Here is a 25043-nt window from a genome sequence, read left to right on the forward strand (position 1 = left end):
GTGAGCAAATGGACGAAAAAACAAGCCAACTATTGGGGCGCCTGGGTGGCTCAGTCGGTTAAGCGTCCGATTTCAGCTCGGGTCATGATCTCACGGCTCGTGGGTTCGAGCCCCGCATCGGGCTCTGTGCTGACAGCTCAGAGCCTGGAACTGCTTCGGATTCTGTGTCTCCCTCTCTCTCTGTCCCTCCCCCACTCAAGCTCTGTCTCTCTCTGTCTCAAAAATAAACATTAAAAAAATAATAATAAAAAAAACCAAGCCAACTATTTAAACTGGCATTTCGCAAGAGGGGTGCCCGAATGTCCTCTAAGGACGTGAAAAGGGAATTGCTCGATTTTCCTAGTTCACAGGGAGAGGCAGTCCTGACGCCACGTGATGTCACCTCCCCCGACGGACGCCAGGAAAGGGAGGAAGGGCTGAGCGTTGGCGAGGAGGACTGTGACGTGCTGGGCAGCTTTGGGAAAATTCTACGACCTTGGGTATGGATCCGACAGAAGCGCACGCGTGTTTCTACCAAAAGACACGTATGAGAATGTTTCCAGCAGTTTTCAATGGCTAAAGTCCAGAAGTAACCACAAAGCCCGCGGTGGGGTGAGCACGCGCCCAGGCCGGGCACCCGTCCAGCGGAAGGCCGGAAACCATTCATGCCAGTGGCTACCTCGCTCTATGCAGCAGCATGTTGGAAGTTCAGCAACAGAGCGGGTTAGAGGCCGGACGCGAGGACCCCATTCCACGAACGTCAAAGCCACGGACACTGGTCAGTGGTGCTGGAAGTGAACACAGTGCCCGCCTTCGAAGCCGGGACATGGGCGCCTGCAGCGTGGGGGGGGGGGGGGGGCGGGGTGTCCTTTTCCGGGCGGGTTCCGGCCACCGGTGGGCTCTGTCTGTGCGCTACCTGCGCGAGCCATCTGACATCGTGTCCGTGTTCCGTGGGCGCGCGCGTCACGCTCGAGGTTCAGTGAAGCCGAAGGGACTTTGCCATTAACAGCCGCAAACCAACCAAAGGGCATAAAGCGAGCGTTTACAGACATCGGGCACCGGGCAGCGCAGGGCCCCTGGGGAGGGAGGCGGGAGGGGAGCCCCATTTTCCCCTGGGAAGCCGTCCGCCGAGGTGAGGAGGTACGGACTGGGGCTGGGGAGGCTGAGGGGCTGGGGAGGCTGAGAGGCTGGGGTGTTGTGGGGAAGAGGGCCACAGAGGAGGGGCTGTCCACGGAACAGCTCTAGAAATCTCTCCGGACACGTGTGAGTTCTGAGCAGCCGGAGAGGGAAAACCTTTCCGACACCGGCATTAACCGGCTTGGGCTGCCGGAATGAAACGCCGCAGACCGTGTGGCTTAGACGATGGACCTCTGCTCCTCGTAGCTCTGGGGGCCGGGAGCCCCACCTCCGGGTGCTGGTGTGGTCGGGCTCAGCTGAGGGCTCCTCCCGCTTGCAGACGCCTTCTCACTGGCTCCTCACGTGGCAGGTGGGGAGAGAAACACTCTCCTCTTCTGTAAGGTCACCGTCCTGTAGGATCAGGGCCCCACCCTTACACCCTCATTTAAGCTCCTGAAAACTCTCTCCCCAGGTCCAGCCACACGGGGGCTTCAACCTCCAGATGTTGTGGGAGACACGATTCAGTCTTAGCAACACGCAAGGCATTCAGAGAGATTCCAGAAGGGCCAGGATCTCAGTAGGAGGACTAGATTAGCCCTGGGGGAAGGCTGCTGGGCTCGATCGGGGAACCTAGACTTAAGCCTCAGAGCTCTGACTCTGGTAGCAGCCAGGTAAGTTCCTATCAGGCCGACTCTCCCAGAGGCAACAAATATAAACACTGGACCAAACAGATACTAGAGCGAGTAGCTGAAGTCACGGGAGAACAACAGGCAGGAGTCAGCCTTTAGGAGAAAGGACCAGAACTGAGGAACGTTCCCATTTTAACAGCTTCCGGCCTGAGGGCAGCCCCGAGTTCACACCACGCAGGTCACAAACATCGTCCAAAGTCCAACAAAAAGTGTGCAGTATTCATGGCTTGAAAACCAGAGAACTGAGTCTAAGGCAGCCTCAACCACAGAAAGGTAAGAGACAATCCCAGAAAGGGGTGGGTCCCAAGACGTGTGTATAAACCCCCGTGTTGTCTCCGGACGGCTCTTGAACCACACTCAGGCAGGGCGGACCCCAAGCAGCCCAGCCACGGCCATGTGGGATCCACCCTAGAGGGACATCTTCTAGTTTGAATCACCCCAGATGAATTGCCTGTTAAAATAATGAATACCAATGCATTTCAGTCTTGAGGTCCAACAGTGGAATGTCTACAAAACCCAGGATGCAATCCAACATTTTTGGGTAAGAGGAAAGGAGAAAATGTGGCTTGTTCTCAAAAAAAAAAAAAAAAAAAGACAATCATAAAGACTAACCCCAAGGTGACTAAGACGTTGAACTAAGCAGAGAAGGATTTCAAAGCTGTTATAATGACTGTGCCCAATGAAATAAAAGAAAATATGTTCATAACAAATAAAAAGATTGGATATTGTGGTAGAAAATAGAAATTGATAGAAAGAGCTAAGTGGAAATTCTAGAACTGAAAAATATAAATCCAAAATGGAAGTTCATGGGATGGGCTCAATACCAGAATGGAAACAGCGAAGGAAAGAGCAAACTTCAAGAGAGAGCAACAGAAATTGTCTAATTTGAAGAAGAGGGGAAAAAAAGGCGGGGGGAACCCAATAAAAAAACAGTGTCTCCAAGACCCATGGAATAAATCTGACACGTGTGATATTTGTGTACTCAGAAAGGAGGGAACAGAGAGCAGAAATGTTTACATTTTAATTATTTAAAAAAAATTTAATGTTTGTTTTTGAGAGAGAGAGATACAGAGTGAAGGGGGGAGGGGCGGGGAGACGGAGACACAGAATCCGAAGCGGGCTCCAGGCTCCAAGCCGTCAGCACAGAGCCTGACGCGGGGCTCGAACCCATGAACTGTGAGATCATGACCTCAGCCAAAGTCAGACACTTAACCGACTGAGCCACCAGGAGCCCCTACATTTTAATTATTTTTAAGGAAATTGTGGTTGAAAATTGCCTGAATTTGAATGAAGACACCGATTTCACAAATTTCACGAGCTCAGGAAACCCCGGTCAGTCCAAGTCAGGGAAATGATGTCAAAGCCCGTTACAGCCGGAGAGCAGGACAAAGAGAAACTTTTGGAAGCAGCTGCCCAGAAGCGACACGGCACTCGGGGGAGCGATAAGTTGGGTAAATGCTCGCTTCTCGTGAGAAATGAACAGAGCCAGAGGCAGCGGGAGATATTTTTAATGTACTAAAAGGGAAAAAAAAATCCTATAAACAGAAAAACTGTTCTTCGAGAATGAAAGTGAAAGACATTTTCAGATAAAAGAAAACGCGAATTTTTCACCAACATAGATGCTGAAGGAGACCCTTCGAACGGGTGAGATGACCCCAGACGGACGCCCGGGACCTGTCCCCAGGAGCCTCGCCACGCGTGTGGGGAACACGAAATGCCCGCTGGGTGCAGGATGGCTGTGCCCCGCCCTGCAGTGACCCCCCCACCCCCAGGACGCGGCCTGGGCACACGGCGACCCGTTGCCAGGTTCACGGTCCTAGGGGAGGGGAGGAGGAGCTCATTCACGCACTTCTCTCAGAGCGAGGGGTTGGCGGTCATGCTGGAGGCCGTGCCAGGGGCCCAGGGACTCTGGCTCCCGGCGTGGGGGGTCGGGGGCAAGCCTCAGGGCCCAGTGGTGCCACCTTGGGCCAATGGCCTCACCCCTGTGCCTCTGCGTGCCGATTACGGGGGACCAGCTGGGGCCTCAGGCCTCGAGGCGCCTCTGGCATTGCAGGTCTGGGAACGGCAGGTTTGGGGTTCCGGGGCTCCCTGGCTCTCGGAGCCACAGGGAGATGAGGGGCTGAGACAGCGGGGCTGCGTGCAGCCACAGTGCCCGCATCCCAGCCGTCGTCTCATCCATGGGGCAGGAAGGGTTCTTCTCTGCCCTGCTGCGGCCTCTGCTCTCAGAGCCGGCTTGTGGGGTCCTGGCTCCCTGGCTTCTCCCAGGGGAGATGTCTGGGGTCAGGGCTCTGGCGTCAGAGGCCGGAGGAGGGGCTTCTTTGCTCTCTGCACCCCTGCCTCACTCCGCAGCCACCGCTCACGGTGACCAGGCGTGCCCCTCTCCATGCTCACACTGGGTCTGCAAATCCCTTCCTTCCGCCTCCCTGACTCGCGGGGAACTCAGCCCTAACTTCCAGGTCTAAGTCAAGGGTGCTGTCCGCCCGCAAGAAGCCAAGAACCGCAAGCCTGCCCTCTGCACCCTGGGGCCGGGCGCAGGCTGGGGTGGGGAGGGCGGGCAGAGCCAGAGGGGCGAGCACTCAGCTCCCAGGCCCTCGGGCCGCTCCTCCCGGGCCTGCGCTGACCTCTCCTCTTGCCCCCTCGGGCCACCAGCCATGTCTTCCTCTGTAGACAGGCGTGAGGGGCCGGTGGCCGTGGAGCTGGTGGCCCAGGAGTGAGAGGGGCCTCGCCGCCCCAGCACGTGAATATGGATTTGTGCCTAAGGACAGGCGGTGGCAGGCTCCGGCCCTAATTAGTGCGCGATGGCTGCTCCCTCCGCCCCTGGGAGCCGGGGTGGGGGTGGGGGGGCATCAAAGGAAGGCAGCCTGCTAATCCCCCTCTTCCAAGGGCGGCATCTGCTCCCTCCCTCCCCCGGGCGCGTCTCTCTGACAGCAGGCCGCGAGAGTCTCGGCTATTTAATTAGGCCGGAAAGTTCCCCCAACCCTGGGAAATGATTTCATTTCAATATTTCCTTTGCCGAGCGCGACACCCTCCCCCATCCTCAAAGGCCTTTCATCTGCGGCTCGCCCATCCCCCGCCAGGGGCCTCTCCCCTCCCCTCTCATTCGCGTCCTGTTCAAGGGGCCAGGCCGGGCCGGGGGCGGAGGCGGCTGGCCTTTGAGAGAAGCCGCCCCCCCACCCCCCCAGCCGTTGGCCCAGCTGCGGCTGGTAACCAGCTGCGTGCATCCTGCCAGCCTGGCCTCCCGCCTGCACGCCCTGGGTCCTACCCCAGACCTTGGCCAAGCAGCTCCCTCTCCAGGCGTGCCCCGCCCCCCCTCCCGGGGCAGGTCCAGGCCGCGTGAGGAGCCGCCCGCCCTGAGACATGATGTCACAAGGAGCTCGTCCCTCCCTGCTTTTGTCAGCCTCTGCTGGCCTGGCCGGGTCACCCTTCGCCGGCCCCAGTCCCGCCTGCCTGATTCTGCTCCCGGTGCTTGTGTGTACGGGGCTGTGTGCACACACACTGCATGTGTGAGGCTGTCTGTGCGTGCTTGTGCACACGCGTGGGGGTGCGTGGCACGCGTGGGGGTGCGTGGCACGCGTGGGGGTGCGAGGTTGCGTGTACATCTGTGCCTGCGAGTGTGTGTGGTCGGCACGTGCATGCACACGTGTACCTGTGCGTGTATGCGTGTGCACATGTAGGCACGTCTGTGGGAGCCCCTGAGGTCTGAGCCTGGTTCCTGTCTTTAGGCAGCTGGCACTCCTGTCCTCCACGGACCGTGAGGGGCCAGCTCCAGGCCCGGCTGCAGAGCAAAGGCTCCCGGGGGGGGGTGGGGGGTAGGATCTGGAGGGCACTGGCGGGGAGGTCCTGAGCTCCGGAGGCCCTCTGCAGACTCAGTCTCCACGTTTGTACAAACTCGTCCGTCCCCGAGGTCTGTGCCCAGAGCACAGCCACAGGCCCGAAGGTCAGGCCGACTTTGCCTCGGGGGGGTCAGCACTCCAGCCGGCGCCCCACCCCCCACCCTCTCTGAAGCAGCGCCCCCCACAGCGTCCTCCTCTGTCCTCCTCCACTTGGGCCCGGAGGCCCTCCTGGAGGCGGCTAATGAGAGGTGTCAGCTGGGAGGCTCTTCTGGGGAACCTGCTGTCCTGAGCGATTTCTAAACGGGAAAGTCTAACCTCACTGAGTCCTTTGAGCGCGTCCGAGTGACGAGTGACGGAGCCGCAGAGGCAGCCCTCGGAGTCGCCGGGAGCCGGAGAGGAGAGGAGATTGATCTCCACTGGCCTCCTGAATGTAGAGTTCTTAAGAAGCTGTTTGTCACGCGGCCCCGAAGGCGAGGTGGGGGCCTTGGCTAACAAATGACGATCGCTGTTGTTCTGCCTCCCTTCCCATCCCCCACGCCGGAATTTATGCCTTTTCCAGACAAAACGCTCTCGCAGACAGGCGTCCCACGTCTTCACCGCGGCCAAGTATCGACGGTATTGATCATGCGGCCCTGGGATCCCCCCGCCCGCCCAGGAAGAGAGACACTCGGGGCTCCAGGGGCCCCCTTCCCTCCCCCATCCGGCACCCACTCCTCAACGGGCCGTCGGCGTCCTCGGGGGCAGCGGGCAGCAGGGCCTGGCACGTGCTGGTCGCTCTGTGGACCCTCGGTGCAGGATGGGGGAACGAGAAACCAGGAGTCTGGGGGGGTCGGAGACAGGCTGTTGGATTCTCAGCGCTACGCCCCTGCTTGGTCAGCTGGCCTCGCCCTCGGGGATTCCTCTCCCTGCCCCCCGGGGGCTCCCTGCAAGGCCTTGGGGACCCTGGAGATGGTGACAGCCCTCCCGGTGGGGGCGGGGGGGTTCCATGTTATGCTCGGGAGGTGAGTGTGCACAGAACTTTGTGAATTGCTTTCTTTCCTGTTTTATGAACTACTTCTCCGAATGCCTGCACAGTACTCTCCTGAGGGACGGGGGGAGATAAATAGCAATTAAAGTCTTGTCATCCGACTCGCTCAGGCCGTTAAGTTGTTCAACCTTGCATAAAAAACCGGTGAGTGTACTTAACGCAGAGGAGCACCTGGGCGCGTGGCAGTAAGCGTAAATCAGGGTCTAACGACGCGCTCCCGCCCACCGGGCTCGCGGCTCCCCCGGCCCCGGGCTCCCGGTCGGCTGGCCTGCGCGGGGCCCTCTGCCCGCGTCGTCCCCGGGCCCAGGCAGAGAGGACGGCTCACAGTCTGTGGCCGGGCCTCCGGGCCCTCTCCGCGTCCCCGGCCTGGCCGGGCAGCTGGAACCACGTTTGGAGAAGCCGCTCGCTGCGCCGCCCGCTTGGACAAACACGGCCGCGTCCCAGGACAGCGGTGCCACGGCTCTCGGGCCACGCCTGCGTGCCAGGCAGCCAGCCCGAAGCCCCACGGGGCTGGTGGGTCCCGAGGCCCGGCCCTTGGCCCCGGCGGGAGACGAAGCCAGCGGTGGGCTTGGTAAGTCTCCTCTGTCCCAGGCAGCCACGGGCGGAGCCGCAGCGTCCCGCCTTCCAGGTGGCCCCCGGGCCCTTCCAGGTGGCCGGCGTCTGCTCCGGGCCCCCCCTCCTCTGGCAGCGCGGGCGGCAGGCCCCGTCCTCACTTGCGGCCTCGTTTTACGGCGTCTCCGGAGAACGACGGCTCAGGCCGTGCGGATTCGTTCCCCTCCGCACGAGGCTCACCCACTTCGACACACGCGGTTTAGCTTCAATTATTTATCGCAACACAGGAGAGGCCCCGATCAAAGCGCCACAGCGTGTTGGGCCGCAGCCTCGGCGCGGGTGACGGGTGGGCGGGCCCGCGGAGGGGAGCGGGCTGGGGCGGGCCGCGTGGTCCGGCTGCCCCCCCAGGCGGTGACGGAGGTGCCACGCCCCGCCACGCTTGGAGACGACGTCTTGTTCCAGCGCCGTCTGAGGAGCCCACGGGAGCCTGGAGCTGGCGACGGGATCTTAAGACAAGGCTGGTTTCTTCCCTTCGGCAGCTGCAGCTTTTAAACCCACGGGGCCCCAGGACAAAACAGGGTGGCCGAGCTCCTCGGGTGTGCTGAGACCCCCCCAGCCTGCCGGGTGTCACGTGCACCCGTCCGCCCATCCACCCGCTCGCAGTGGGGGTGGGCGAGGCGAGGTCCGTGAGACCGGGCGCCGCCCGGGGAAGGGACAGGCACCGGCAACGAGGAAGGGGCCGCTATGGGGCCCGTCCCGGACTCGCTGTCTGCACGGGAGCGCGTCAGGGTCGCCGGAACGGGGGCCACGTGACTCTCCCCAGCCGACAGCCGAGGCTGACGGCCGAGACGCGGACGAGGGCTGGGGACCTGTGCCCAGCTGTCTGTCTCTGGAGCAGGCCTCCTTGACCTCCGCCCTGGAGGCCGTGCCACCTGCCTGTCCCCCGCTATGCGCGAATGGCTGGCACGTGGGGGTGTATGCCTTCAGAGCCCCACACAGCCGCTCCCTGGGTCACGTCAGCTCTGGGTGGACACCGGGTGGAGGAAGAACCGGTGGGTCTGGTGGGACCCCAAGCCAGCACATCCCGCCCTACAGTGCTGGGTACTTGCCAGTCTGCTTCACAGAACACAGACGCTCGGAGGGAGACGGGCCCTGCAGGATCGCTGGTCCAGGCGCCTCCCACGGCAGATGGGGAAACCGAGGCTCCAGAGGAGGGGGGCACACGGCGAGGCCCCCCCGCCTGGCCTGGGAGGGCGCCTGCCCGTGGGCTATTTCTGGCCCTGGCGTGGCCTGGGCCGCTGAAGGACACCTTGCTTCTCGGTCCATCGGTGTCCTCCCGAGACAAGCCAGAAGACTGCTTTCCCAGGGTGTTATTGGGCACCTCCAGAAAGCGGCCGCGCCCCGACCCGCCGCCCAGGGGGCCCCTGCCTCCCCCTCAGCGCCTCCCCGGCGCCCCAATTTACGACGGGAAGAGCCGTCCCCGGATCACTGCTCGGTTCTGCTTTGGGACTGCACGACATTCTCTATGTACCCCAGCCCGCCATTTATTCACACCACTGGAGTGTGAATTCCATGAATAAATTGTATTATCTCGGGGGCTTCGGATGACAAAAACATGAAAGCCACGCCAGTCCAGAAACGCCCGTCTCTCCTCATTAATGCCGGCTGGGGCCGGGGGAGCGGGCCCTCCTGGGAGGCTCATTTAGATTTTAATTAAACCGGCTTTCCCAAACAATTTGCAATAAATTAGCGACAAGCAGGCTTGCCGCGTCCAGGCAGTCCCCGCTGGGCATGGCTGCTGGCGCTCACCTGGGGTCACCTGCCTGCAAGGCCGCCCACACCCGGGCCGGGCCGGGCCGGGGTAGGCTCCTGGCCGGCTCCGCTCCATGGGACACAGGCAGACAGGCCACCAGCAGCCACATGCGAGCAGAGGCCAGCAGACTGCCCCCTGCATCTCATACCGGGCCTGACACCCAGCCCGAGGGCAGCAGTCTACCGAGACCCCCATCCGAGGGCTCACCCCCGATGCCGGGCCGCTCAGGCACTGCGTCCTCAGAGCTGTGGTGGGGCCTGGTGTCCTTGGCCCTGGCTGGGTCTGTCGGGGCCCCTGCGCCATGTTCCAGAAGCCTATGTGGGCCCTGGGCCATGAGCCCGCCTCCAGGAGAGTGTGGGAAGAGGGGACTCTGGCGGCCCTCAGGAGCTCGTGTGGACGGTCGTGGCCACCACGGAGCTTTGCAGTCTTTTCCTGGAAAGTTCTGTGTGAGCGGACACCTCGCCCTGAAAGGGACGCTCAGGCTTTGCGGTCTTTTTCTGCAAAGTTCTGTGTGAGCGGACACCTCGCCCTGAAAGGGACGCTCAGGCTTTGCGGTCTTTTTCTGGAAAGTTCTGTATGAGCGGACACTTTGCCCTGAAAGGGACGCTCAGGCCAGAGGTCAGAAGCCCTTGGGGATCTCCTCTGAGGTGGGCCAGCTGGGGTTCGGGCGTCCTGTTTCCAGGACTTGGAGAGCCTGACTCCGCTGCTGCAGCCTTGCACTGGGGGAGGGGTGATGATTGAAGGGACCCTCCCTTCCACACGTCCCGGCTGCCCCTCGCCAGCCCTGTGGCCTGGGCTCCTTCAGACCCCCATCCACCCCCTCCTCCAAAGGGGGCGGGGGCACAGCCGCCGGGGGCAGGAGGACCGCATTGGCACCCAGGAGCACTCAACACGTTGCAGTTGGGTCAAGGCTGTGGTTTCTGGAAACTTCCGGGACATCCTGCGCCTGTGTTTCTAACACTCTACGAGTCTGGGTCCCCAGAGGCGGCTGCTGTGTCCGAGTGAGTGAGCGGGAGAGGAGCCCAGGACGCCTGCCTGATGAGGCCGTGCCCAGCTCTCACAGGAGGCCTGCCCCAGTGGAGGGCACGGCACGGGGGCTGCGTGGGGTCACCTTCGGGGCCGGCACCGCGGCAACGCTCAGGGCGGCTTTGCCCCCCTGTCAAGCCCCCTGCCTTCACGGGAGCCTCTGGCTGGCCCCCCTCCCAGGGAAAGGCGCCACCGTGCTCGCTCACTGCGGCAGGAACAGCTTGAGGGCTTTAGCGCACATGACGCACTGGCCGTTCTTACAAGAACCTCTTTGTCAACGGCAGGCTGTTCTTGCGCGTTTTGCTGTTGTTACAGGAGCCGAGGGAACGGGGTGCGGGCCCGTCAGCTGGCACAGGCCTGTCTGTGGCATCCGTCCGCCCACAGAGCGACTTCCTGGAACCATCCAGAAGGTTTAAGAGCAACCAGAGATGACCGAAAAGTAGCCGGGGGCCTGTCGGGAGGCAGGCGGCTGGGCCACAGCCAGGGCCAGGCGAGGGCCCGAAGGGGGACCACGTGTGGCCCGCTCACCGACATGCCTGAGCAGGGCCACCCTCACGGGCGTGCGGCGGGGTCCCACGCTTGGACAGGAGATGGCAGCTTGAAATTCTTCATAATTCTGCCTCTGGATTTGGGTTCTGTAGCCAAATTCAACAGGACCATGGAATAGGTGCCAGGGTCCCGGACCCCGGTCTCACGCAGGGTCCTATCTATCCCCGTGCCTGTGATGACTTCTCAGCCACCTGCTCCTCCCCTCCCCTGCCCGCCGTGGTGCCCCAGCCGGGCCCAGGCTCCCCTCCCCTCCTGCCCACACCTGGCAGCAGGGTCCCGTTGGGGAAGGGCGGTCCGTGCCCCACGGTCCCCCCCTGTTCCTTTGGGCGCCCGGGCCGCAGCAGAAGGGGAGGCGGTCACAGTCTAAAGGGGAAAGCGGGCAAAGTTTCTTGCAGACGTGCTCTGACGGGAAGGGCTGGGGGCCTGGGGTGTGGTGGAGGAACCTGAGCGGGGAGGGGGGCGGGAGGGCCTCCAGCAGCAAGTGGCTCCAGCAAGGCCTGCAGCCAGAGAAGTCTCTAGGCAGCAGGAGCAGCCGTGCAAAGTCCCTGGGGGTGTTGGGGGGTTCCTGAGGAGAGGCTAGGTTCAATGCTGGGTGTGCAAGGAGGCTGCGACAAGGGGGGAGACTGTGTGCCTCGATAAGGACCAGGTGGTCTGGGGGTGCAGCCCGGGCTGTGGGGGCCTCTAGGGGGTAGAGCCTGGGCCGTGGGGGTCTCTGGGGACACCGCAGCCTGGGCCAGGGCCAGAATCTCTGAGTAAGACCCACCTCTGCCCTGATGCCCTTGACCCCCGGCCAAGGTGGCCTTCACCAGACCCTCCGGCTCCTGGCCTGCGTGATGTGGACACCGGAAGCCGGGCGGCGAGTCTGGGTGGGCAGCAGGAGCTGGTGTGGGAAGGGTGCGGCCAGGGGGCGTGGCTCCGAGAGGTGTGGCTCCAGAGAGGGGTTGGGGGTCTTAGGTGCCCCGCCCCCATCAACCTCGCAGCCACCTCGGTTGACCTGTGGGACCTGTGACAGCCCACAGCTGGCCTAGCCTGACTCTGCAGCCCTCGCTGACCCCACTGGGTGACCGCGGCCGCAGAGTTAATGGAGCCCACATCCTGCCGGGCAGTGTTAGGAGGCAGGCGCCCAGGCCTGCAGGGCCCGAGGCTTGGGAGCATCTGTCTCTCAAAAAAACATTGTTCTGCTGTGGGAAGAGCCCGGGGGCCGCCCCGCCCATCTGGGCACCCTCGCCCCTCCCGGCTGGGTCCCCACCTTGGAGGTGGGGCGCTCGGTAGGAAGGCCGGCACGCGGGACCCACCTCCGTGGAGCCTGGGGCGCCCTCCGCGCCCCACGCCGGCATCCAGAGCAGCCACGGAGGTGCCTGGGCCTGAAGACCTGACGTTCTGGGAGAGGCCGTCCCGTCTAGACCCCACTGTCAGGACCGGCCTCCGGCTGGCCCTCTCGGGCACCCACGGAACGCGCCAGCTGGAACTCCGCTCCGGGGCCCGGAGGTGCGTCCTCGCCACGCCTCTGTCCCCAGTTACCGCCTGGGCTCGGCTCCAGCCACGCGTGGTGATGGCTTTGGTGTCACTGTGGTCCCCAGGAAGCCTTAGGGGTGACGGTCCATGTACAGATGAGGGGTGGGGGACAGGGCTCCTGATCCCAGCCCCCAGCGGCCCTGAGCCTGAGCACACAGTGTGACCTCAGCCTCCGGGCCGCTGGGCTGACGGCACGTCTGGGGCCCAGGGCTCTTCCCAAACCCAGACTTCCCTTCCTGGGTGTGTGTGGAGGGTCTCCAGAGACCTCTTCACAGTGACCCCTCTGTGGCCTCCCCCTCAGATCTCCCCCCACCCCCGCCCTCTGCACAGCCCTGCTGGGGCCTCTTGGTTGGCCTTCTGGACCCCTCCCACGACCTCCAGCTCTGGGGTCTGCCCTTAGGCCCCCAGGTGCTGAAGTGTCGCCCACCTCACAGCCCTTGCTCCTGCAGGGAGGGGACCTGGGACTCGGCTGTCTATGCTCCTGATGGCAAAGGGGAAGGAGAGTCCCACAGGCAGCAGGCCCCGTACGGGTCCCCAGTTAGCATCTCCCAGCCTTGCGAGGTAGGTGGGCCAGGTCACGGGTGAGGTCCGGTCACCGGTGGGCCATTCCCACGTGTCACATGCTCCGTAGCCATGCGGGGGCCGGGCCAGAGGCCAGTCCTGTGACCCGCCAGTGGCCCCCCCTGCCCCCCAACACTGCTCTTGTCCTCCCATGCCTGGCCGGGTGAGGAAGGGGCATCATCCCTGGAAAATAAGGCCAAGCAGGTGTACTGGAGGGTCCCTGGAAACACTGGCCTCTGAAATCTTCTGGCAAATTCTACATCCAGGTTCCCCCCACTGACTCCGGGAAGTGGTGCGAAAGCTAAGATGATGAATAAAAGTCACCACCCCACAAGACAAAGCTAATTTAAAAGCTCGCTTATTCCTAGTGGAAAAAATGGGATTAACATCTGAAGTATTTGCAAATTAGCCGGAAACTGCCTGCTAACCAACTGTTCGGAATCAGCGGCTTAGGAAGTATGTTAGGGCCCCCGGGGTCTGTGATTTTTCAAGCCCAAACTGCCTCAGTGTTGTCCAGTTGTCCAGCTGGGGGGGGGCCACCCCTCACACCGGCCAAGGATATGGGGGTCGCTCGTGTGGCCCATGCAGGTCAGCCGCTGGGGGTCCAGAGCAGGTTGGAGAACGGTGAGTAGGTCCAGAGAACCACACGGAAGTTTCCAGGGTATCACGCTGTCTAAACGAGTCTCCCTTTTTCTGTCCCTCGTCTCCAGTGGGTGCTCCTGTCAGCCGTGCCTCTGGGGCCGTTCTGCTGGGCCGTGGGCTCCGTCGTTCTTAGCAAAGCCCAGATGAGCTATGGTTCCTCCTGAACATGCCTTTCATTCGCCAATGCCAAGAGATCTCCGGCTAGTGACGGGCACCTTCCCTGGCCCGGCGGGATTCAGCTGCCGGTGCAGACAGGCTGTGCTTGCCGGGGGTGACGTCCTGGTGGAGGGGAGGCAGGCGGGGGGTGCACAGGCTCCGCTCAGATGGGGAAGAGTAATGTGAAAGAGAAAAAAGAGGGACAGGAAAGGAAGAGAAGAGAAGAGAATGGAATAGACTTTCAGACATTGAGCGTGATGAACAAAAGAGCAGGGCAGGAATGGGGGGGTGGTGGGAGCCACTCCAGATCTGGGAAGCTCTCTCTTAGAATGTGATAGTTGAACAAAGACTGAAGAGAGGGAGGGCAGCTTGCAAAAGTCTAGAGAAGGACACCGGCGGGGGAAACAGCAAGTGCAAAGGCCCTGGGGCGGTAGGAGCTCAGCATGTTTGAACACAAGAAGACCCATGGGGCTGACACGGTGCGTGGTGGATGCTTTGTGGTGCTTTTGGAGGCACGGGCAGGGCCCGATCCGCAGGCTCCGGTGAAGCTCTGAGGAATGTGGATTTTATTCTACACCCGAGTGCGGAGGCATGAGGGTCGGACTCCACTGTGAGGGTCGCTCTGGCTGCCGAGGGCAGAGTTGATTGAACAGGAGGGGGGCTGGAGCCCAGTGAGGGCACTACTGATTTGGCCGGGGGAGGCGGCTGGGCCTGGGGCCGAGGCAGGGGTGGGGAGCAGTGGTGAGGTTCCGGAAATGTTCTTGAAGAGTAGTGAGTACGGGACGTACCTGCGGGAGCGAGCTGGCGCCCTGGCGGAGGTGGCCCCGGCCGGTATTTACCCCAGGACACGGATGTGGTGCTGTTGGTAGGGGCCGTGGTGTGGATGTCTCCATCTTGGGAAGCGAGGAGGCTGAGGGTAGGACAGAGGACTCCCGGCGGGCAGGACCGGGCGTGTCCCACCCGTGCCGTGTGGCCGGAGCCCGGAGCTCTGTGGCCACCGCACCCAGGCCGTGCGCCAGGACGGTGTTGAACGGACTAAGGGCTGAGCGTGAGCGCTGGCCAGGACGGGCCGCTACACCAGAGTAGCACAGACGGGGGCTCGGCAGCAACATTCCTTCCTAAAAATTGTTTAATGTTTATTTACTTTTGAGAGAGAGAGACAGAGCCTGAGCGGGAGAGGGGCAGAGAGAGAAGGAGACAGAATCCGAAGCAGGCCCCAGGCCCCGAGCTGTCAGCACAGAGCCCGATGCGGGGCTCGAACCCACGAACCGCCAGATGGTGATCTGAGCCGAAGTCAGACGCTCAACCGACTGAGCCACCCGGGCGCCCCGTCAGCACTCATTTCTAACAGATCTGGAGGCTGGGCGTCCAAGAGGAAGCTGCCAGCCGACCCACTGTCTGGGGAGGACTTCCTGGCTCGTCCACGGTGGCCACGTCTCCCTGTCCTCACGTGGCCGACAGAGCTCTGGTCCCGCCTGCTCCTTATAAGGATGCTGAGCCCACCGTGGGGTCCCACACACTGGACCCCTCACCCTAACCACCTCCCGCTCCCCCCACCCCGGGGGCTGGGCCTCCGACCTATGGATCGGGGGTGGCACTCGTGTTCAGTCCACGACAGTTGCCACGGAAGCCCCAGAACAGGCCATGCGTGTCTGCAGCAAACGTCATGGGAAGCACGATGGAGAGAAGGGTTCGTATTTTCCTGGTTATTGTTTTCGTTCCGGCAAATAGAAGGAGGCAGGCCACGAAAACCCACCCAACAGAACCGGTCTGGTCATGTTGAAGTGAACTTCTAACAAAGTTGTCTCCCTTTTCCTCCCTGGAGGTGAGAGTTCTATCTTCCTGGAAAACAGGAAATACGGCAGCCGCAGGCCCCCTGGGGCTCGAGGCAGACCCGCCAGGGCCATCAGGTCACGGGCACTGATGGAGCCCCCGCCCGGGGTAGGGGTGCTTTGTCCCAGACCCACTGCCCTCAACTCTGCACATGGCTAGTTGAGGGAGGACTCCCTTCACACAAAAACAAACAAGGACCCATGAAAAATACTGCCTGAGGGGCGCCCGGGGGGCTCAGTCAGTTAAGCATCTGACTGTTGGTTTCAGCTCAGGTCATGATCTCATGACCTCTTGTGAGTTCAAGCCCCGCATTGGGCTCTGTGCTGACAGTGTGGAGCCTGCTTGGGATTGGGATTCTCTCCTTCTCTCTCTCTGCCCCTCCTCTGCTCTCTCTCTCTCAAAATAAATAAATAAACTTAAAAAAAATACTGCCTGAAAAGGAAGCAAACACAGAAGGGGGGGTGCATCACAGACACTCAGGGAGGGACCCTGAAGAGGGCAAACCAACTCTTCATCTTGTTGCTTAAAATCAGGAACCGCAGAAGCCAGCACGGGCTTAAATAAGAAACGATCAGACAAGAAGAAGCGGAAAACAGGCTCGAGAAACAGGTGTAAGAACAAGAAGGGCCCCAAGACGCCGGCCGGGTGGGGCCAGAGTGGGGAGACGGCGCTGAGACACAGCCGGACGCGGGTGGGCTCGGACGGAGCGAGGAAAACAAGACCGAAAAGAACAGAGTTCGGGGGGTTAAAGAAAAATGGCAGAAAAGAAAAGAAAATGGGGAAGAAATCGCGGGACGCCACGGCCAGTGTGGCCTCAGCCACGACACAGGCGCCCAAGGCAGAGGGCGGGACCGGCGGGCTGAGCCCTGGGAGAGCGCGAAACCAGGCCCCCGCCATCCTCAGGGACAGAAGGAGGAGCCGGGGATTCTGTGTCAGCTAAGGTCCTACGACCACTGTTCAAGCTGAACCAGGAACCAGCATTGCCACACGCACTCGTGAATCGAGGGTGCCACTCGACCCCAGTGCTTTGTGAAATGCATGGGCACCGGCCAGGAGGCAAAGAGCAGAAGGGAATCCGAGCCGGGGCGCTGGGAGCAAGGCTGCAGGTGTGCAGGGCTCACACGCGATGGTGGCACAGCCCGTGGGGTCCGCAGGCGGGGCTCAGAGTCAGTGCTGCCCACCCTAGACGCACTCTCTCCACCAAGCCTCCCCCACCTTTACCGCCTCCGTGGCCGATGGGGACGAGGCACCAGTGGTGTTCGGTCCTTGAACCTGGGGGCCCTGGGGCGTGGGAGCCCTGGGAGGTGAACCCGGAGACGGTACCGCTCACCCCCGGGGCTCCCTCGGGCTCAGGCGGGGCTGGGCCGTGCTCCCCGGCCACGGCCCGCCTCCCCGTCTCCGGGAGCACTGGCTTCTTAAGAAATCGTTTGCCGTGCGTCCTTGGCTCGGGGTCTGGTCTGAAGAACGCGGTCCCACGAGAAGTCTAGGGCCCACGGGAACTGGGTTTCTCTCTAACGGCATTGGAGCTCCTGGCCCGTGACCGACTGTGGACTCCCCTCCCTGGGTCCCGGGACTCGGGCCTGGCCCGAGGCCCCCACCAACGCCCAGAGGCAGCCTTGCTGGCAAGGGCCTCATTGCTGGCAGGGCCCGCGGGGACCCCCGTGCAGCTGGCGCTGAGCGCGCGGAGCACGGAGACCCAGGGACCTCCACGGCGACCCCCGCCCGGGCTGCTCCCGACCGACCGTCATCGTGTAGACCCCGGGCCCTGGCTTTCTGCCCCACGTCCTGTGGCAGGGGCCCCCTCCGTCTCCCAGGCAACGGAGGCGCGTCCCTGCAGGCCGGGCTTGGGTGGGGGGGGGACCCAGGCGGCCGTGAGGCTTACGCGGTGCGTGAGGCTTACGCGGGCGTGAGGCTTACGCGGCGCTTGGTCACGGGGTGTTCCCAGAACGGGATGGAGAGGGTGCCGATCGAGTCCCTGTTTATTGATGGCAAGGGCGGGGGGAGGGGTTTGCCCAAGGTCCAGGGTCCTGAGATGGTGGAGCCAAGAGTGACACGCGCGACCACGGCCACGGCTCACGCACGCGCCACCTGTGGGCGCTGGGAAGACCGGGTCCAGCCGGGTCGGCGGGGAAGGAGCCAGCTCAGCGTCACGGAGGGGGTGGGCCGAGGTGGGGACGGGGCGCCTCCCGCGTCTGGGGTTCTGCACAGCGTGACGGGGCCCCGGGAAAGGCAGGTCGGGGGCCACTGTCGTGGTGGGACCAGCCCCGGCCACGGACGGGAGGAGAGGGAGGTGGGGAGCCACGGAGGGTGTGGAGAGGGAAGCCTCCGGGAGGGGCTGAGGGATGGGGTGGCGGCGGTGGGGAGACTTCCGTGCAGGTAGGGAAGCGACGGGCTGTCCCCCGACGTCAGAGGTCCCGCCCGGGGAGCACCGGGGGCGGCCCTGCTTCTGGGGATGAGCGGGTCAGGGATGACCTCTGGGGAGCGGTCCTGGCAGGGAGGGAGCAGCTATGCGGTCACGAGAGGCGTCCCCGCTCCAGGTGTGGGGGCCTCGACCGGCCCAGGAGCCGTGTGAGGGGAGCGGAGGGAGAGGAGCTGAAGGATTAGACGGACAGCCGGGGGGCGGGGACTCGGCGGGGGGGGAGGGGCCAGAACCCACCCGCCCACGGCAGGGGAGGACTCGGGCCGCATGTACACACGGCGTCCGCCCCGGGTGACCCACGGGAGGCCCCGAACGCGCCGGGGTGCACGGTTTAAACACATCCACGCAGGGTTTGTGCCCAAATCCAGCAAACAACGCAAGAGCCACGTCTGAGACTCGGGAGGACCGGTCACTCGGAGAGACAGAGACCCACGTGTGTTTACAAGGGACATGACACCCAAGAAGCTGTAACGGCCCTGAGCTTTTGCGTGTGCAACAGGTAACATCCGAACACACTAAGGGCAGTGCTGTCTACGCCGCGAACACGGGGGTGCTGTCTACACAAGGGCGGTTGTGACGGAAGCTTCAGCCCAGCGTCTGAAGCGTGTGCCCAGTTGGGCCCTGGATGTGTCAGAACAAGGAGGGCACCCGTGTCCTCCACGTGACATTTACCCCAGAGTCACACACACGACCCACTGGTCTGTGAGTCGACGGAACACACGGGCCACACAAGTAGTGACCCTGTCCATTCATTAGGGACATAGACACTGTTCAGAAATGGGCTATCGTTCAACTGCCAGATTAGCGAGATTAAAAGTATTTTCAGGGAGCCTGGGTGGCTCAGTCGGTCGAGCGTCTGACTTCGGCTCAGGTCGTGATCTCGTGTTCCGTGAGCTCAAGCCCCACGTCGGGCCCTGCGCTGACGGCTCGGAGCCTGGAGCCTGCTTCCGATTCTGTGTCTCCCTCTCTCTCTGCCCCTCCCCAGCTCGGGCTCTGTCTCTCTTTCTCTCTCTCAAAAATAAAATAAACATCAAAAAGACTTCCTAAAGTATTTTAAATAACAATCGTGGCGAGAAAGGGAAGAAAAATACCTCCGTCTTTGGAGGGCGGTGTCGGCTGTGATCCAGGCATTGGTTTTCCCGTGGGACCGACATGACGCGTTCTAGTCACCTCCCTGCGGAAGCTCCGGCCACATGCTGCCCACGGTGCTGGCCTCTCCTCTGCCACCATGACTGTCACCGTGGCCAATGGTGACCAGGGAGAGGCCTGCCCCCTCGCGGCTCCCACAGTGAGGAGAGCGGGGAGCCAGCGTGAGCCAGAAAGGAGCCCTCGCTGCCGCGACCCCTGAGATAACGGGGCGTTTGCTACCGCGGCAGAGCCCAGCTCTTCCCGGCTGACCCAGGGACAATTTGGTCATTCTTAATAAAGTGTTAAATGCTCATAAGTGTGGCTCAGCAAACCCACTTCTTAGCAACAATCCTCCAAAATACCCAGTGCAGCTCCCTCTGAGCCATCGGCTAACACTTCAGGCTGAGAGCAAATGGAAACGCTACGTGAAACACAAACCAACCTGTTTAAAGGTACCATTGCAGAAGCAACAAGGATGAGAGGGGCCGGAGCCCCGAGGGGGAATCACCCCCAGAGGCAAGATAAGGGTCCTCGGCACGTTTCCCCTGGGCCTTTGCGGTTCTGCGCCCGGGCAGAGCCACGGTGCGGGGGCGGGTCCGGAAGATTCGGGACGTGGGCCTGAGCACGTGGCCAGCAAGACATGAGTTCTGAAGCTGCTGGTGTGGAAAGCTCCAATCTGAGTTTAAAACCTCTGAATTGCAGAGCACAATGTCCTGCAGACGATCTGCACTTAAAGGACGGAGCCCCCCGGGCACCACCATCCCCGTGAGACCACCAGGCCCACATTTGAACTTTCTGAAGGGGCTGCACCCTCAGCCCTGACTCGGCTCAGGTCTCTGCACCGGGTGATCGTTCCCCACACTCTTCAAAAAAGGAGGGATGTTTTCTGGTGGAAGGCACCCTGGGAACCTTCTACAGATTTCCTTTATACGTGATGTCCAGCAACCAACCACCAGTCAGACAGAAAACAACCAGGTGTGCCGAGAAACGCGTGACTAAAAACCAAGAATGACAAATACAACAGGGGCAGAAGCAGAGGTGGCCTGGACGCTGGGACACTGCAGACAGGGACTTTAAAACACCTGTGATCCACAGGTTCAAGAAAATAGAGGAAAAAGAACTTTATCGAAGAAACAGAACACATACAAAGACCTGCATGGAAGTTCTAAGACTGGAAAATATAATACCTGGAATTAGAAGCCAGTGGGGGGATTTAATAGCATTTCAGATACAGCAGGAGTCTGGGTCCAAGAACTGAATAAACGGTGAATTTACAGCCGTCCAAAGTGAAGCGGACAGTCAGGGCAAGCGGGAAAGATGCCTGTCCTGTGTGCCATGGAAGAGAAAGCCCAGGGAAGGGAAGGGGCAGCATTTGAAGAAATAGTGGTTGAGAGCTTTCCAGAACTGATGTTCAACTCTGCGATCCCCAAGCAGGATAAATACAAAGGAAGCCATGACTTGACACATCTCCGTGAAGGCACTGAAAACACGAGTTAAAGAGCAAACTTTAAAGGCAACCAGGGGGAAATAATGCATTATCTTGAGAAAAGCATGAATGAGATTGAGAGCTGAGTCCTCGCCGGAAAGAAGGCAGCTGGACGGCGCTGGGCTGACAGGGTTTCCGCACTGGAATTTTTTACAAAAGCTTCCCATCTAGAGTTCCACGACGGTAAGAAGACACTTCAAAAATGAAGACATTGCAGGCAGGGAAACACTGAGAGAATTCATCACCCCAAGGCTTGAGCTAAAAAAAAAATTTAAATGAGTTTTTCAGGAGGGAAGAAAATGATCCCAGCAGAAACGTGGAAACGTCAGACAGAATGAGAGCAGCGGGTGGAGGAGGAAGGCACTTGGGTAAAGACCAACAGGCATGTGCGGTGTAACAGCAGCAACAACGGATTCTGGCACAGAAAATACATGTGAGATTTAAACGCAATGAAACTGGGAAGGAAAAAGCTGCACTGTAAGTGGAGTAGATGCTCCAGTGATCGAGCAGAGCAGTTCATGCCGAATGGGTACACAGGGGTCAAGGGGGAAAGCCCGAACTGCTAGGATTCCCACCCAAAGCGGAAAAAGAGTATGTAACTAGCGAGGCAAGAGATGGGAAACGGGAGGACGCGAAGGCGTCACGCCAGGTAGGCAAATCGGAAAGCAGATGACCAAGAACAAACCGACAATACCGAGATTGAGTCACACAGAACAGGCTATCTCGGGCAAAAGACACATAGTGTCACACAGGTCACCAAAAAATGTAAACCCAATTACAAGCCACTTAAAAAAAGACACTCCTTGAATCTAAGAGCGTGAAACAGGTTGAAAGAAAAAGAGAAAGAGAGAGAGAGAGAGAGAGAGAAGGTAGAAAGTGCCACCAGGAACCAGAAGGAAGCCGGTGGATATGCACCACGGTTGGAGCAGACGTTAGGCTGCGATGCTGTGCTGGAGGCTAGTACAGACTTGCGTCGGAAGGATCAATATTTGAGGAAGATATTTCAGCCCTAGATGAGCATCAGTGACATGAAATGTAGGAAACAGAAACTGACCAAATTCAAGGACAAATCCATACTCCTAGAGGGAGGATTTATACACCTCTCTTGATGGATGATTTACTAAGCAGACCAAAAAAAAAAAAAAAAAAAAAAAAATCGGAAAAGATCTGGAAGTTCTGAATGATACAATTGACAGACCTGGCTTACTGCAGGCTGGTACACACCTCTGCCCCCACAACAGAACTTTTCTTCTTAATGACATCGGGGCGCTCGTCATGATGACCGTGAGCTGGGTCATAAAGCAAGTCTCATTCCAAAGGCTCGAAATCATCGAGGAGTGTGTTCTCTGGCCACCACGGAACTGAGCTGGAAATAAAAACATAAATACAATTGAAAAATCCCCAGCTGCTTGGAAATTAAGCCACGCACCTCTAAATCACGGGTCACAAAGGAAATGGGAACACAGTGTGATTGCTTGCCGACAGAGGCACCACATCAAAATAGAATAAGGTTAAAGCAGTGTTCAGAGGGAAATTTATAGCCTCATATATGTACATTTAAAAAGAAGAAGGGCTGGAAACCAATTATCTAAGCTTCCATTTCCAGAAACTGAAAAAAATCCAGGCCCAGCGAAAGCAGAAGAAACAAAGTGGTAAAGACACAAGAAATTGATGAAATAGAGAAAAAACACACATCAGAGGAAACGCACCGAGCCAAATTTGGTTTTTTAAAAAGACGCATAGGGGCACCTGGGTGGCTCAGTGTGTTGAGCGTCCAACTTCAGCTTAGGTCGTGATCTTGAGGTTCGTGGGTTTGAGCCCCATATCAGGCTCTGTGCTGACAGCTCAGAGCCTGGAGCCTGCTTCGGATTCTGTGTCTCCCTCTCTCTCTGCCCCTCCCCTGCTCACACTCTGTCTCTCTCTGTCAAAAATAAATAAACATTTAAAAAATTTAAAAGATGAATAAAATGGATATATCTTTAGTAAAAGTGATCAAAGTGAGGGAAAGGGAGAAAAACATAAATAGTAGAAAAAAAGGCATTAACAAAATTAGGAGGAGATACTATGAATAATTTTGTTAGCCAATTTGATGATTTAGATTCAATGGGCACATGCCCCATCTAAAACACAACTTTTCAGAATTGACACACGGTTTTTGACTTAATCTGAATAATCTGATATTCATTAAGTAAATTGTAGCCATTATTAAAATGTTTCTCACCAAGAAGACCCAAATCTCAAATGGTTACCTCGGTGTAACGTGTAAGGGAGAGACCACAGTGATCTTACACAGACCATCCTAAAGAGTAGAAAAGAAAACATATCCTAAGTCATTTTACAAGGTCAGTATAACCTTGATATCGAAACTCCACACAAGAAGAAAGGGAAATTACAGACTGACTGCCTTCATGAAGATGGGGTAGTGTTAGCAAAGTGAATCCAATGATACGGAAGGCTAATAATATATTGGAACCATACGGGGTTTATTCTAGGGATGCAACCAATTCAAAGAGAATTCAAAAGCCAGTGTATATAAAAGAGACATGGCCAGTTCACCTCAATTAGTACCGGATTTAATAAAATCCCATGATACACAGTCGTGAAAAAATTCTCAGCGATTTGAAAGAGATCTGACTAGTATTCCTTAAACTAATAAGGAGAATACATTGCAGACATAGAGTGGGTATCACAAGCAGGACCTGGATGGGTCCCCAATATTGATATTTCTACCCAAGATGATATTGTAGTCTGTAGTAAGTGCATTTGGGCAAGAAAGATAAATGGAAATATAGGAAAGAAATCAAACTCATTATGTGCAGATGTCATGACTACTGGCACTATACAGAAAAGCCAAGCCAATCTAACCATAAACTCTGAGAATTAAGAAGTGAATTTAGCAAAATCACCAACTGTATCTTTATATGTCAGCAACACAATTTTGGGAGATAAACATTTAAAACCCATACTATTTATAATAGTGTTGAAAAATCCAACCTCGAGATGACATCTTTGTGACGTTTGTAGCCAAAGATATATAGGACTTCCACACTGAAAACTACAGCGTATCTTTGCAAGGAATTAACCAAGACCCAAATAAATGGGAAATATTCGTGTTTGTAGATCGGAAGATTAAATATTGACATTTTAATGTCAACTCTCAAAATAATCTATAGGCAGCACAAATTATGTTAAGATCCAAGGGATTTTTCACCAATTGATGAGGGTAAAACAATCTTGAAGAAGAACAAAACAGAGGATTTGCTCTATCAGGTAAAGTGACCAAGCAATGACTGGCACTGGGGCAGAGGGCAGGGGTGTTTTAGGTTCAAATACGTTTGCTATTTACTACTGTGACAATGTGATCATAATAACTTGGGTAGTTAAAAATGATATTTCAAGGGGCACCTGGGTGGTTCAGTCAGTAAAACGTCCTACTTCAGTTCAGGTCATGATCTCACAGTCTATGGGTTTGAGCCCCGCGTCGGGCTCTGTGCTGACAGCTCTGAGCCTGGAGCCTGCTTCGGATTCTGTGTCTACCTCTCTCTCCACCCCTCCCCTGCTCTCTCTCTCTCTCTCTCTCTCTCTCTCTCTCAAAAATAAATAAATAAAAATTTAAAAAAAAGATATTTCAAGGGATCAATGAAAGATTTCCAAAAACGACATTTCCTGGACAAATAAATAAATAAAACTTCAATATGGGAAAAAAGTTAAGATTATCCAAAGACATCAGTTGATGTTGAAGGATTAAAAACTAGAAATTATTAACCAAATTCTAAATACAAAATTCTTACCAATTGGTAATTAAAAAATAATTTTAAAATATTTGAGGAAAAAAATATTATTTAAATACTAGACCATCAAAAAAATAATGAAATTGCTAATGACTAATGGGTTTCTATAAAGCTGTTCTCAAAGATAAAGTCACATCTTTAAATGCTTTCATTACCCAACAAGAAAAAAAAAAAAAAGATCAAAACTTTGAAGTCAACGAGTTTTTTAAAACCAGTTCCAAGGAAGATTAAAACAGTGGAGATAATAGCAGAAAATATTAAATTAGAAAAGGGACAAGTAAGACTTGATAAGTAGATTAAGACCTACGAGATAAGCAAATTAAAGAGCTAAGTCTTTGAAGAATCCAACACAACAGACCAAACTCTGGCTAATCTAGTTATTACAAAGGGAGGGGGGTGAGAAAGCACAATTAAACAAATTTAAATCATGTAAGAAATAAAACAAATATACAGACACCTTTAAAAATTAACAAGGAATTACTTGCACTGCTGTATGCTAATAAATCTGAATGAAATAGATAAATGATCAAAGTTGACATTGAAAGTGCTAAGCAATATGAATAAGTCATTATCCCTGGGGGGAGGGAAAATGTTGAAAATAGAATTACCTCTGGACTCAGGCACTCTCATTGGTGAGATACTGTGAAATATGACAGGGCCATTAATTCCAAAATTAGGTACTTAGTATTAGACATTTATAAACTTGGAAAACTCACTAAGTAATTTTGACAAATATTATATAACCCACCATGTATTCTTCAAGCTATATTAAATAGGTATAATATGAAAAGAGAAGATTCCATGATCTCATGAGGGTTAAAGAAAACAGTCGGGTTCAACAAAGCCAACAGAAGCTTGAATGTGGAATGGTTAAAAGTCTGTAACATGCACATGTGTGTTGCAAACTTTATCTGCAGCGTGTCCCAAT

At 57.5% G+C, this 25043-nt stretch overlaps 3 long non-coding RNA genes and 1 other non-coding gene across 4 annotated transcripts; 2 read left to right on the forward strand and 2 right to left on the reverse strand.

Moving 5' to 3' along the window:
* The first annotated feature begins 305 nt into the window (after positions 1-305).
* On the forward strand, positions 306-2315 carry LOC144616518 (uncharacterized). Its single transcript, XR_013555877.2, has 3 exons — positions 306-757; positions 1568-1766; positions 1924-2315. It is a non-coding gene; the product is annotated as an uncharacterized LOC144616518 (long non-coding RNA).
* A 740-nt stretch (positions 2316-3055) lies between these two features.
* LOC132670382 (uncharacterized) lies at positions 3056-6745 on the forward strand. The gene is made up of 2 exons (XR_009606646.3): positions 3056-6092; positions 6177-6745. It is a non-coding gene; the product is annotated as an uncharacterized LOC132670382 (long non-coding RNA).
* Positions 6746-13002: 6257 nt separating this feature from the next.
* Positions 13003-17084, reverse strand: LOC132668551 (uncharacterized). The gene is made up of 3 exons (XR_009605616.3): positions 16507-17084; positions 14247-14576; positions 13003-13581 (listed from the first exon to the last, which is right to left on the reverse strand). It is a non-coding gene; the product is annotated as an uncharacterized LOC132668551 (long non-coding RNA).
* Positions 14699-14783, reverse strand: TRNAR-UCG (transfer RNA arginine (anticodon UCG)). The gene has a single exon. It is a non-coding gene; the product is annotated as a tRNA-Arg (tRNA).
* Positions 17085-25043: the final 7959 nt, after the last annotated feature.

Source organism: Panthera onca, chromosome B3 (assembly GCF_046562875.1).
Source record: "Panthera onca isolate mPanOnc1 chromosome B3, mPanOnc1 haplotype 2, whole genome shotgun sequence".
NCBI classification, from domain to species: domain Eukaryota; kingdom Metazoa; phylum Chordata; class Mammalia; order Carnivora; family Felidae; genus Panthera; species Panthera onca.